Source organism: Protopterus annectens, chromosome 4.part0 (genome assembly GCF_019279795.1).
Source record: "Protopterus annectens isolate FY-2018-M chromosome 4.part0, PAN1.0, whole genome shotgun sequence".
NCBI lineage: Eukaryota > Metazoa > Chordata > Ceratodontiformes > Protopteridae > Protopterus > Protopterus annectens.
In genome coordinates this window covers 561,683,600-561,697,611 of record NC_056733.1, presented here as the reverse complement: position 1 = coordinate 561,697,611, position 14,012 = coordinate 561,683,600, and the positions used below count along the sequence as shown (strand labels likewise).

The window sequence follows — 14,012 nt, the reverse complement described above, 5'->3', positions numbered from 1 at the left end:
TCATGCCTGCTCAACCTGGTTGACTTCTTTAAGTCAGTCACCAGAGCCGTGGATGAGGGCAAGGCAGTTCATACAGCCTACCTCGATCTGGCCAAGGCCTTTGATACCATTCCACACTCGGGAATTATTGACCAAACTAGGCATCAACCCCTATATAACTAGGTGGGAAGCAAACTGGTTCACAGATATAACCCACAGTGTGAAAGTAGCGGACTCCAAGTCCGACTGCCGACCAGTCACGAGTGGAATCCGATAGGGATCGGTCCTGTGTCCTCTCTTGTTTGGCATCTACTTCTCAGAAGTCCAGGCCAGCATGGAGGGACTCTGGCTGTACAAGTTCGCAGACGACTGCAAGCTGGGAGCCATTATTAACTCCCCAAGTGATGTAGACATCCTACAGAAAATCCTCACTGAGACCAATGACTAGTGTCAAAACTATGGCCTTAAGCTTAATGCCAAAAAATGCGTCGTCATCCCCTTTGGGAAAAAACTCAGTTACCACTAATTACCACATCGATGGGAGCCCACTGAACACTGAAGGCGTTATAACAGATCTGGGGACACAGGTTGACAGCAACCTCTCCTTCGACCACCACATTTCCACTGTGGTCAGAAAGTCCTTCTATGTGGCACATCTCACTACCAAGGGTTTTGCATCCAGGAAGAAAGAGGTCATCATCTCTCTCTACTCTTCCTTCATTAGGCCAATCATAGAGTATAGTGCCCTATTTGGCATGTACCTCACTAGACAAATGCAACAGCTGGAAAGGCCACAAAAGTACCTCACAGAGAGGATTATACGCCTTAAACACATGTCCTACATGGACAGACTCAAAAAACTCCAGCTATTCTCTGTATCATATCGTCTACTAAGAGGCAATCTCTGCTTGACTTACAAAGCCATGTCTGACCCATCTCTATTAGAAATGCTACATCTAAAAGAAATCCCAATCCCTCTGCACCACATGCTCTAGAAACCTCAACCTCATTACCACAATCAACAGAACATGCTGGAAGGACATGTTCATAAGCCAGAGACTGCCCATGCTCTGGAATACACTTCTCATAGATGTCAAGCAGAGCACCTCACTGGCCCTCTTAAAGAGAAATCTTGATGAGTGGATGGGAAATAGAAAGTTCACACTGGGGATCACTCCAGTGGCTCTACTTGATAGAGGTACTGGGAACTAATGTTGAGCGGCACAATGCCTGAGCATTTCAATGGGCTAGGCTTGTAAAGGCTACAGGGCATTAGCCTAGTACACACCCATTACATTCACTAAAGCCAAAAACACAGCCTCCATGGGTCCTGACGACATTCCAGGATGCTTCTTAAACAGCTTAAAAGAGAATCTGTCAGGGCCACTAGAAACCCTCTTTAACCACAGCCTCCAGACAGGCTTTGTTCCAGAGAAATGGAGAACTGCAACACCAATCCCCTGTACAAGGGGAGCCGACACAGGGAACTATAGACCCATAAGCTTGACCTGTCTTAAGACATCATGGACCTGATCAATAACAACATAGAAACTCTCCAGACACTGGAGCAGACCCAAGCTGGCTTTGTCAAAAGGAAATCTTGCCTGCCCAGTCTGGTGGACTTCTTTGAGAAAGTTACCAGGGGCATGGATGAGGGTAAATGGTACAAACCGCTTATCTAGACCTGGCAAAATATTTCAACACAATCTCTCACTCCGGGGATCATATATAAACTTATTGGGTTAGGCATAAACCTCTACATTGTCACACGGATAGCAAACTGGCTTACTGACAGGAAACATGTTGTCTGGATAAGTGACTCCATTTCTGATAAGAAACCTGTTACTAGCAGTGTCCCATGTTGGAACCCCTCTTGTTTGGAATATACTTCTCTGAAGTTAGGGTTAATGTTGGGGGCCACTGGCTCACTAACTCTGCAGATGACTGTAAGCTGGAACAGTCACTGAAACCCCAAATGATGCCGACACCCTACCAACAGGCCTAAAAATGGTAAATGACTGATGACAAAACCATGGTCTGAGGAGAAATGCTAAAAAATGCAAAATCATTACTTTCAGTAAATCAGATATCATTGCAAATTATAATATTGATAGCATACTCCTAAAAGTAGACCCAGTGGTGAGAGATCTAGGAACACAGAGATAGTAACAAACTTTGACCACCAGGTAGCTACTGTAGTGAAGAAAACCTTCTGCGTGGCTCAACTTATAAGTAAAGGCATGGCATCAAGATCAAAGTACGTCATACTGCGTACTCAGCCCTCATCAGACCCATAATTGAGTACAATGCTCCCTTCTGCATGTACCCAAGTAACCAGGCACTTACAGCAATCAGCAGCAGACAACTTGCACCTCCCAACCGCTGATTTTTTTAAACAGTCATTAACCTTACCGAACTTCTTTATAAAATTAAACCCATTTGAGGGTACCGCGCTAATACAAATCCAGGGTATACACATTCGTTAACTGAACCAAGCCTATACAAGGATTTTTTACCACTAATTATATGGGGGTCTTGTGTGAAGTTGCGTCTGGAAAGAAGCGTATCTTTTCCACTCTCTGCCATGTATAAATTGTAACAATGAATATGTTGCTTTAGCGATCGTTCGCGGAGTATTATCTGGCCAAAAAGGGATTCACTTAAGACCATACAGCAGTCCAGAGAATACTATAAAGTGACTAATTTATTTACATGACACTGTGTAACAACCGATGTCTGAATGCAGAACGAACCACGGACTTCTAAAAGAACACTCCACGAGACGAAGCTTTTTCAAAACACAAATGACTATCCTTAATTGCGCGTCTACAAAATAATAATATCTAAATATCACAAGTATTATATTTCAAAACGGGGATTTAAGACGTTGCTGCACAGCACTACGTCCCCCTCCCTCTTCTCCAACGTACACAACAACACCTGCTTGTAGAGCAGCTTTCTGATTATTGATGCAGCAAGGGGGGATTTGCCAGAGATGCTTGGTGTTGCATTAAAAATGAGTTTCAAAGAACCGTCTAGCAAATCTCCTATTTCAATAAGAATATTACTCAAATCCCCGGCTGTGCGGCCTGTGCAAGGGATGACAAGACAAAAAGCACAGAACTTAATCGGTTATTCTGCACGCAGTGCACAGTGTCTTACCAATGTTTTGGTTCCGTAAAACGAAGTAAGGACGTTCTTCTAACTTGTACTCGTCCTCTTGGCTCAGTATGCACTGTATTAGAAACGAAGACAGAAATATTTTCGGAACAGACATCGCTGTACAGTAGTGCAAATTGTAATAGCAACAAAGGTATAGAAAATGAAACAAGAAATATCTCTCTTCTGGGTCCAAAAATCGACAGCTTCTGCAACTTAGGTCCCCACTATGTCTTTCCATAGATATCCTATCTTAGGCTCTGACTGCGACAGTCATAACTTAACTGTCCCTCTGTCTCTAGACAGCAGATAACCTGTAGTATATTCTTCTTAGCAGCAAACAACGCGTCGCTTTTCCCGCCCGACGTCTAGTTAGTTCTTTTTGAAAGCTGACAGCGGGGCACCCTAGGCGGAACCCTGCTTCCAGTCAGCCATATACACTGCAGAGAAAATAAACATTTACCGTATATGTAATCACAACAAAATAATTATTTCTAACTGTTTGACATCTGTTTCATCTTACAAGACAAGTGCAAGTAAGGTTCTGCGTGTAGTGAACACAACGTCTTTGCTGGAAACATCTGGGCTAAGTCAACAATAATGGGGACAAACAGGACCATAATTAGGGAAAGATTTTAAGTATTGTACCCAAAGTCACTTATAATTAAAGGAACAACAGGTGAAACTCTAATGACTGGCATTATTTATTGACTATAATACTTACTGATTTACTGGAAAATCTTAAAATTTAGGTGGGAGAGGGCAAAGATTTGATGCAAAATCAGGGGCATTTGAAAAGTTCATATATAATGTGGAAAATTAAACAAATGCTGCACATCTCAAAAGAACTGGGTAATCATTCTGTCTCTCAAATTCTAGCAGAGACGTACTCTTCAACAATTTAGAACTGTGACACAGCCTAAGCAGCAAAAATAATGAATGTTTATAAGAGTCATAAGATTCAGAGGAATTTCAAGGCAACTGAGTCTTGTGACAATTTTAGCTTTGCAGGTACCCACCCTCAGGCTGTACCCCCTTTTGCCAGGAGGGCTCGGACAGTCAAAATTTGTGTTTACCAATCCAGCTATTCAGGTTCTGTTTGAAGGATGTTGGTGTATCACACTGCTTAACCTGCAGGGGCAGATTGTTCCTGAGTTGGGGTAGCCACTGCATGATTATTCTATTTCTTCATCCTGTCTTATTTTGCCTATTTGCTGGTGAAAATTTAAGCTTTGGTTGTGGTATTTGTGGAGCTGTTGGAGTAGCAGAGATAACAGGAGATTCAGGATAACTGGGCCTCTAATGGCAAGGAAGGAAGGCATGGCATAGCTCTACCTTCAAGAGTCAGTAGAATACTTTATAGAAGGACAATGCTTCCAGCCTTTCTTGGTAGTTTAGGGTCTTTAAGCCTGTGATATTCCTAGTTAGGAAACTCTGTTTTTTTTCTAGTTGTTTAATATGTCTAGGGTGTTACTGTACTCAATAATTGGTCTAATTTGGAAATTTGGACACGTGGATGGAAAAAAATATAAATTCACCTGATCTCTTCTGTGTGTCCCTGCAGAGCACAGGCAGTAAAACTAAAAAAAAAAGGGTACCTTCTCTGACCTACTTTTTAGAGAGGTACAGTAGGTTAATCTAATAGGGAAACGAAGCCAAATACACAATTTGGTGGCTTATAAAATGCCCTAGGCTTAATTAATGCTGAAGATAAGGGAATGATGACCTCATTAAGATTTGTGCGATGCACAGATTCCCCACTCACCATGTTAGACTAGGGGAAGATAATGGTTAGTTTCCTGTCTGGAGCCAGGATCTGCAACATCACACACGTACTCAGGTTACTGCACCTCAGGTACCAATATGTTCTGCTATAGTCCATGTGATTGCGGTGGTGGTGCTGCGGTAGCGTTGTCGCCTCACAGTAAGACGTTGTCCTGTTCGATTCTCAGCTAAAGCGTCTTCTGTGTGGAGACATGCGTGAATGAGCGTACCTTCTTTGAAGGTTGTGCTTCAGGGCTGGCAACTCGGTACGTAAAAATCTACTACCAATCATTAGCGGACCGGAGTTCTTCTGTGGCGACCCCTAACCGGGAAAAGCCGAAAGATACAACAACAACAACATAGTCCATGTGAGTGTAAATGACCTGAGAGATACCTCACTGGACTATATGAAAAGAGACATAATGGATCTCTCATAATATGTGTCATATAGAGGTATGAGCCATGCACTGAGAATTGTTCTACCTTCACTATAGCTGATGCCTCAGTATGAACATAAAATTGTTGATTTTAATAATTGGCGTAATTGCTAGTATCACTTCTGGGGATATCCAATACCTGGCAGCATGGGAGAACATGATCAAAGACCACTTGCTTTGACATGGATGAGTTGCACCTGTCCCCCTCCAGGCTTTTGGATATTGGCTAAAGTTTTATCCACTCCCCTTAGAACTTTTTTTTTAGGTAATGCCAAAAAGACAACACTACCAACTTAGTGAAAAAGTCTACAAGCAACCTTAAGGTGTTACTGCTCTATGCACGGAGCATAAATAAACTCCACACCCTTAAAGCCTTCCTCATTCTGGGGAATGTAGACATCTGTGCCATGGCCAAGACTTGGTTTAAAGCCATAGAAAGTACTCTGGAAGTGCAAGGCTACAGTGGTTTCTACACATTTAGAACAACAACAGCACAGACTTGGGCCAAAGATGGAGGTGTTTTGATCTGTGTTAGCAATAAACATATCCCCAGGTTGGTTAAATAGGATGATACCATGGAGCTCATCCACATGCAAGTCCCCACAGGTAAGGTCCCTTAGATGTGTTCACCATCCAGCCAAACACCCTATTAATGGGTGACTTTAACTGACACTTCATATAGTGGGAAACATATACTGCTTCAAACTCACAGGCACAACGCTTCTTGGACTTTATTAAAACAAACACCCTGGAAGAGATAGTGCATGCTCCAACCAGAGGCTCAAACATACTGGATCTGGTACTTACCAGCATGGGAGAGTATTGCACCCCTCCTGTGTCATGTCCTCACTAGTGAGGTCAGATTACAAAGCTCTCTCATTTGAAGTAAAAATCAACCCAGGAAATTCAGCTAAACAGTACAGTTAAGAACTATTCAAAGGCAAACTACATCCTATTAAGTGGTACTTTGTCAAAATTCAAGGCTCTCCCTAACCCTGAGACCACAGCTACCTGTGCAGAATTATTCACAGAGTCACTATAGAAGCATATGGAATGGCTGCACAGAGACTGCTTTACCTACCAGAAATAAATCCAAAATAAACCTCACTGCTGGAATCCTCACCTTAGCAGGATATAGAGTAAAAGAAGAAAACTCATGGCCAAAATGAGGAAAAGCATCTCCCTTAAAGACAAGTGCTATCTTATACAACTAAACAAGAAACTAAGAGGTCTAATCAAGCCCAACAAGGCCAACTATGAGGTCAGGATAGCCTCACAAGCTAAGGACAATCAGAAGGCCTTCTTCAGCTACATCCAGAACCTTACAAGTAACACACAACAGTGTGCTGAACTGGTCACGCATGGTACCATATACACAATTCAGGGTGACATAGCAAATCAACTGCCTGATAAATTCAGCTCAGACGTCATCACTCACCCCCAGCTGCACCAGGTCAAATCCCCTCTAGCATAATCCCCCCAGCTATCAGCAGGGACCAGGTGCTGGCAGCACACGATAACGCCATGAACACTGCTTGCATGCGTCCTGATAATATCCTTGGTTGCCTCTTGAACAGTATGACCTATTAGGACCACTTGAGGCACTCTTCATCTACAGCCTTGAAACAGGATATGTTCCAAGTGAATGGAGAACACCAGTAGTCATTCCCTTCCTCAAGGGTGGACCATCAGCCTACTCAAGAAACTACAGACCCATCAGTCTAACAAGCCTAATATGTAAAGTCATGGAATGGATTATTGTGGAAATGATAAAGAAGGACATTGGCAAGCTGTAGACACTGGACCCACCCCAATTTGGCTTTGTTAAGGGAGGATAATGCCTAAGTAACCTGGTAGTCTTCTTTGAGAGGGTCACCAAGGCAATGGATGAGGGTAAAACAGTGCATACTGCATATGTTGACCTGGCTAAGGCATTTGATACAATACTCCACTCAGGCATTGTTGACAAGCTCTCTGAGCTAGGCATAAACCCTTACATAACTCACTGGATTGCCATCTGGCTCACAGACAGGACCCAAGAATTCTGTATCAGTGAGACCACCTCCACCAAGAGACTAGTTACCAGTGGAGTACCCCAGAGATCTGTGCTGGGCCCATTCCTGTTTAGCATCTACTTCTTGGAAGTGAAGGCTAACGTTAAAGGCCTCTAGCTCACCAAGTCTGCAGATGACTGTAAATTGGGAGCTCTTACAGATTCCCCCCAGATGCAAACATCTTGCAAGTGGATTTAACATCAGTGACTGATGCCAAAGCCATGGCTTAAATCTCAGTGCCAACAAATGCATTATATTGCCCTTTGGAAACTGTTATCACAAGTTAATTACTCCATGGATAAAACATGCCTAAGAATTGACCCAGTAGTAGGAGATCCAGGCACATATATAGACAGCAATCTGGCCTTTGACCAACATGTAGCTAAGATAGTAAGAAAATCATTATATGTTGCTCAACTTATAGGTAAAGGTATTGCATTCAGTTCCAAGGAAGTTATAGTACCACTCTACCCAGCCCCCTTATCAATCCTTTAATTGAATACAGTGCCCCCTTTGGTATGTATATAACCAGACACGTGAAACAGTTGGATAGCCCTCAAACGTCTCCCATCAGCAGAATTCAGGGCATAAATACTCTGTCTTACATTGATCACCTAGGATGTGTCTCTGTATTCAGTCTCCTACAGGCTGCTGAAAGGAGATCTTTGCCTGGCTTAGAGAGCTTCTTCAGACCCAGCGCTGATGGACCAGTTGCACATGCACAAAACAAACACCACCAGTAACACTAAATCCAGGGATCTGAGCTTCACTTGTGACAAAAACAGAATGTTATGGAGAGACAGATATGTGTTCCCGTGGATCCCAGCACTATGGAGTAGGCTCCCATGATCCTATTCAAACAAAACCTTGACAATTGGATGAGAAATTGTAATTTACCCCCGGTCTGGTCCCCATGTTCCTTATGGATGGAGATCATCAATAAGAAAAGTATTATCCTAACTAACACCTCCCTACAAATCCTTAGCTACTTGTTGTCTAACATGACCCCCCCCCCCCGCATGATACTTGGGACCCAAATGGTTTGAGGTGCGGGGCTAACAACCTATAAACCCATGAACCTTTGTCAATTAGCTAAGTAGAAGGATTTTCTGACTTCTGTTGTTACATTATGATCAAAAGAGGAGTGATTAAAAAAAAGAAGGAATTGTCAATCTATGTACCAAAGTCCTTTACTCCACTTTTATTTTGTAGTGGGGTGTAGGCTACATTGTATGTTGAGAGGAAGGTTGTTTTCTAAAATTTAATGCTATTTCATTTTTTTCTGAGTCCATTTTCAGTAAGCCAGGTATTTATGAGTGTGAATTCTTGCAGAAGGGTTTGAGCATCAGAGAGGGTCTTGGTAATAACTCTCAGTTGGTTAGCCAGAGGTCCTGGTTCCTATTCGGGAGATTGAAAGTAAATGCTGAAAAGAAGGTATCTCAGAACTAAGCGATGGGGGACACCACTAGTTTCCTTCATACTTTCTAGTGAGGTACCTATCTCTTGAATTGTGTGGGTTTTGTATTTAATCCAGTTTGCTAATGATCATACTCATAGGGATCTGTTTTTTAAGCATTTTGCGTATTTAGAATGCTTGCATGGGGCATAATATTGAGTATCTTGGCCAGGTCAAAATACTCCATGTAAACCCCATGGCCACTGTTGACAGTATGTGTAAACCTCTTGAAGAAGTTAACTAGATTCATTAGGCATTTCCTTCACAAAACCAAACTGCTGAGAGTCAAGCCTAGTAAGATTTTTGATATTCTAATTTAAGGTCAGTTATAACAGGTTCCATGGCTTTACATGTGAGGTAAGTCAGGCTGAGGTTTATAATTTCCAGGTTAGGAGTTAGGACCACCCCTATGTAGGGGGATTTGTTTAACATATTTATTTATTTATTTTGCATTTGTTAACCGGGTTGGTACAGTTGGGTAAGAATTTACCTTTTTTCAGTGGAGACCTGAGGGGAAAAGCCCCAAACAGACATACAAGTAAAGACAAGTTTACAATAATACAGAGAAAAACAATGTCATGACTACAATGGATAAAAAAAAAATAATGTACTCAATAGAACTAAACAGCTATATACAAAAATATAATAATAAGGGTGTAAAAGGAAAAAAAACGATAATTCAAGAGGAATGCAGTAAGGGAATTAAGGTTGTAGGTAATCATTTGAAAATAATATGGCATTATTAGATTAGAGGCAAGAAGGAGAAATTGTGTAAGTGCAGGGGGCCTCAGATCTGAGGAAGAAACTAGTGCAGGAGAAAATAAAAGAAAAACATGTACGTACAAGGGGCCTCAGACCAGAGGAAGAGATGGTACAGAAGAAGAAAGTAGTAGAGGAGGGATGTAGTGATCTAGAGGGAGGGTGTAAAAGGGAGAGCATATAGATATAATAAGTTATAGAAATAGGAAAGGTCTTATAGATCAGCCTTAGTGGTAAAGTGGCAATAGGGAGAGGGAGGGGGTTAAGTAGGGTGGTTTGCAGGTACACATAGGGTTGTTATGGAGATACAGTATGAGGTCATGTTTGAAGTTAGAAAGGGAGGTATGGCTTCTGATTTGGAGTGGACGATTGTTTCAGATAAGGGAAATTGAGCGTTTATAGAGTATTTTACGTATGTTCTTATTGGGTCTGTAGACTTGCAGTAAGTGTTTATCGGAGCTGCGCAGGGAACGGGGAGGGGTGTACCAAGCGATCAGGTTGGACAGAGATGGAAAGTCAGAGTTAGACTTAAGAATTGAAAACACTTGGAATAGCTGACTTTTGGCCAAAAGCTGTGGGTGTTCAAGCCAATGTAATTTTGTGAGTGCTGTGCAGTGATGGGATTTATAGGAGCTGCTGGTGACAAATCTAGCAATTTTGTTGTAGGTTTGGTCAAGCATTGCCAGCAGGTTATTTTGGAGATTAGAAAATAGAGGGGAGCCATAGAGGAGGGCAGGGAGGAGATAGGATTGGGCTAGTAGAAGTTTTGAGTTGGGGGTCAGGAATTTGCTATTTCTGTAAAGCAGGCCCAGTTTTTGGTGTGTTTTCTTTATGGAATGAAGTATATGGAGGTCTAGTTTGAGCTGGTCATCTATGATGACACCCAGGAGTTTAGTGCGTGAGTCTGGTCTTATGATGGTGCCATTTAGAGAGGATAACAGAAAGCTGGATTTGTGTTGGGCTAGAGTTTTAGGCAGGAATAATAAGAGCTTAGCTTTAGAGGAGTTCAGGATGAGTTGATTGTTGGTGAGCCACTTCTCAACAGAATGAAATGAAGTTTGGGCGGAATGGTGGAGGTTGTTGATAGAGTCAGAAATGGAGATCAGAGTTGAATCATCTGCATAGTGAATGATAGAGGAGAGGTTACAGGCAGTGTGTAGATCATTGGTGAAGAGACTGAAAAGGAGCGGACTGAGAATTGAGAATTGAGGAACACCGGTCTGAACTGCCAGAAAGGGAGAGAAGGAATTTAGCCACTTAACTACTTGTAGGCGATTGGACAGGTAACTTGAGAACCAATTAAGAGTGGGGATGGAATTGTTCAGCTGAGAAGGTTTATGAACTAGAAGGTTGTGAGAGACAGTATCAAAAGCCTTTGAGAGATCTAAAAAAAGGCAGGACATGAGTTTGTTATTGCCTCTGGCCTCAGCTACTGTATGTGAGAAGGATAAGAGTGCAGTGTTAGTACTGTGTTTGGGTCTGAACCCATGCTGGGTAGTGGTTAAAAGATTGTTTTGAGTAAGGTGAGAAAGTAGTTGAGAATAGATACACTTTTCGAGAATTTTGGAGAGGGGAGAAAGAATAACAATGGGACGGAAGTTAGATGGTTCTGTGGAGTTACCTCCTTTATGTAGTGGGATAGTGTAGTATTGCTTCCAAATATTGAGGACAGTGGATTCTTGGATAGAGTGTTTGATTAGAATGGTGACAGGAAGGGCAATAGAGTTAGCAGCAAGTTTAAGGAATTGGGGAGGTAGGTTATCAGGGGCGGGAGAACAACGTTTGAGTTTATTGAGGAGAGTTTTAATATAACTAACAGAGACAGGTTTGAGCATGAAGTTGTCTGAGAGGTTAGTGGAGTCAGACTGGGGATGTGAAAAAGGTGTGGGCTTGGTAGTGGGAGTGGAATTAGAGGTAGGGTTGGGGTTGTTGGTGGTGTTAGGTACTAGTTTAGAAATGGTATCAATGAAGTAGTGATTTAAATGGATGGCTGTATCCGAGGGTGATTGATTGGGGAAAGGGTTGGGAGTTGTGGGTGAGCCAGGTTTGAGAAGAGTTTTTATGGTTGTCCAGAACTTCTTGGGGTTAGAAGTGTGCAGAGATTGGTCAGAGAAGTGAAAGTTTCTTTTGTCCTGGTTGACTCTTTTTTTGTAAGGTTTCTAAGTTCCCTGTATGATTGTAGGAGGGCAGGAGATTTGCTTTTCTGATATTGTTTCCAAGTGGCATCTCTTTTATGCATACGGTGGAAGGTTTCTTTGGATAGCCAGGGAGCATGTTTAGCTTTAACATTTATGTTCCTGATGGGGGCAAGAGAGTTGAGTATGTTTAGGAATGTCTGGTTGAAGTATGTTCCTGATGGGGGCAAGAGAGTTGAGGAATGTCTGGTTGAAGTAGCTGACTGCGTCGTTTAAAGGTAGAGAATCTAGGCAGGACCAGTTAATTTTGGCGAGGATTCCGTCGAAGGAGATGGTATTGAATTTTCTTAGGTTACGGATGTATTTTATGAGGTGAGTATTAGTGAGGTTGGGTGAGTATCTAGTAATGTGGATAGGCAGGTGGTCACTGATGGATTCAGGTAGTGTACCTGGCCAGTGGTACCAATTTGGAGAATTTATGAGAATCCAGTCAAGGATAGAATTGGAGTGGTTTTTGCCAAGGTGAGTGGGAGAGGAGACAAGTTGAGTAAAACCATGTAGATTGAGACTATGAGAAGGCATAGTATAATTAACTGAGTTCCAGTCTATATTTACATCCCCAAGAATGATAGTTTCAAAGGAGATGTGATGAAAACACCAAGATAAGATATCTTCAAGGATGGTAATGTTATTCCCTGGTGGGATATAGATTGAGGCTAAGGCTAGTTTTTGTTAGATGTTGAGATGGCAGGTTACTATGAGTAGCTCTGTAGGGTGGAAGGAGGGAGGGGAAATGGTGAGTGGTAAGATATTGAGAGAGTCAGAATAGGGAATAGCGACACCACCTCCCTTTTTGCTAGATCTATCCAGTCTGTAGATGTTGAAACCAGGGGGGCAGATCTCTGAGTTGTGGATGTAGGGTTTAAGCCAAGTTTCAGAGAGAGTTAAGATGTGGGGGTTATAGTGTTGTATGAGTGTATGGAGTTCAGATACTTTGTTGGAGATGCTCTGAATATTAAGGGAGAGGAAATTTAGTCTTTTGGTTATGTGTGGGGAAGTGAAAATAGATGAGGAGGTAGTAGTAAGAGAGGAAGTGATAGAGGTGATGGGGGAGGAAGTAGTAGAGATAGTAGATGGAGTGGAGGAATTGGAAGATGAGAGTTGGTTATTAGGACCAGGGTTGGGGCGTATATCACCTGAAAGGAGTAGTGATGTCAGGATAGAGATAAAAAAGGTTGGGGAGAGGATACAGAAATTTGGATTTTAACTTTGGGATTTGTTTTGGTGAGGGGAGTCATTTTGTTTTGATAAATAAGTAGTGTGGTAGAGTGTATTGAGTGTGGGCATAGAAGAGTAAGGTAGGAGCTGGATAGAACTTGGGAGGGATGTATGTACCTAGTGGAGAGTAAGGGGAGGATTGCAGGGGAGTGTGATAAGATGTGAGGTATGTCAGTGTAAATAGCAGAGGAAAGAGAAAAAGAAGTGACATCATTTTCAGTGTGCATAAGAGTGTGTAATATTTTCAGTGTGAATAAGTGTGTATAATATCATCAGTGTGTATAAGTTCAATATAATACATTAATAACCATAAATAAGTCAAATATAAATATCTCATGTCACTTATTAATATCAGTTTGAATATCATGAACCAGCAGGCCTGAAAATTTACAAATATCCACAACTACATAGATGTCTATATAAAGGAATGAATTTGAACACACCCCTCTTAAATGGTTTGATAAGCACTAATTCCAAAAAATGCTGTCCATTGGGTAATTAGAACAAATTTGTATACCTAAAACATCAACTATCTTGAAATAGTTCTCATGCGAATAACCCCCTAAATATTACCCAGTGGGACCATAAATTACCATATAATCATTTAGCAAAAATCAGTGAGTCTGTACTATTGTAGTAGACCATTACTGCTTACAAAAATATCATGTTAAACAAAACAGACCTGCATACATTTAGAAAAAGTTGAATCAGTGTCCATCAATACAAAACTGTAATTCCTTTAATCTTCGTGGATGTGAGGCTCCAATTGACTAAAATATATATGCGCACCAAAAAACATCCAGACGTCAGACTTCACTTCTTCATCCGTCGATCATATGACCTCACAGGTCCAAACACAGTTTGTCCATCTGTTTACCAGGAAAGTCTAACTGGGCAAACTTGACTCCTTTCAGCAGAGGCCCAGGAATAAAAGCTCCATGAGAAATAACAGTAGCACATAAACAACAATAATCAGGTGCCATTTAGCAAC

The 14,012-nt window shown here is 41.8% G+C and overlaps 1 long non-coding RNA gene across 1 annotated transcript in view; it reads right to left on the bottom strand.

Annotated features, from left to right (window-relative positions):
- Positions 1-3,650, bottom strand: part of LOC122799438 — an 86,211-nt gene extending 82,561 nt beyond the window's left edge. Inside the window, exon 1 of the long non-coding RNA XR_006364472.1 lies at positions 3,142-3,650. This is a non-coding gene — a long non-coding RNA (uncharacterized LOC122799438). The remainder of the gene's footprint in view (positions 1-3,141) is intronic.
- Between the last annotated feature and the right edge of the window lie 10,362 nt (positions 3,651-14,012).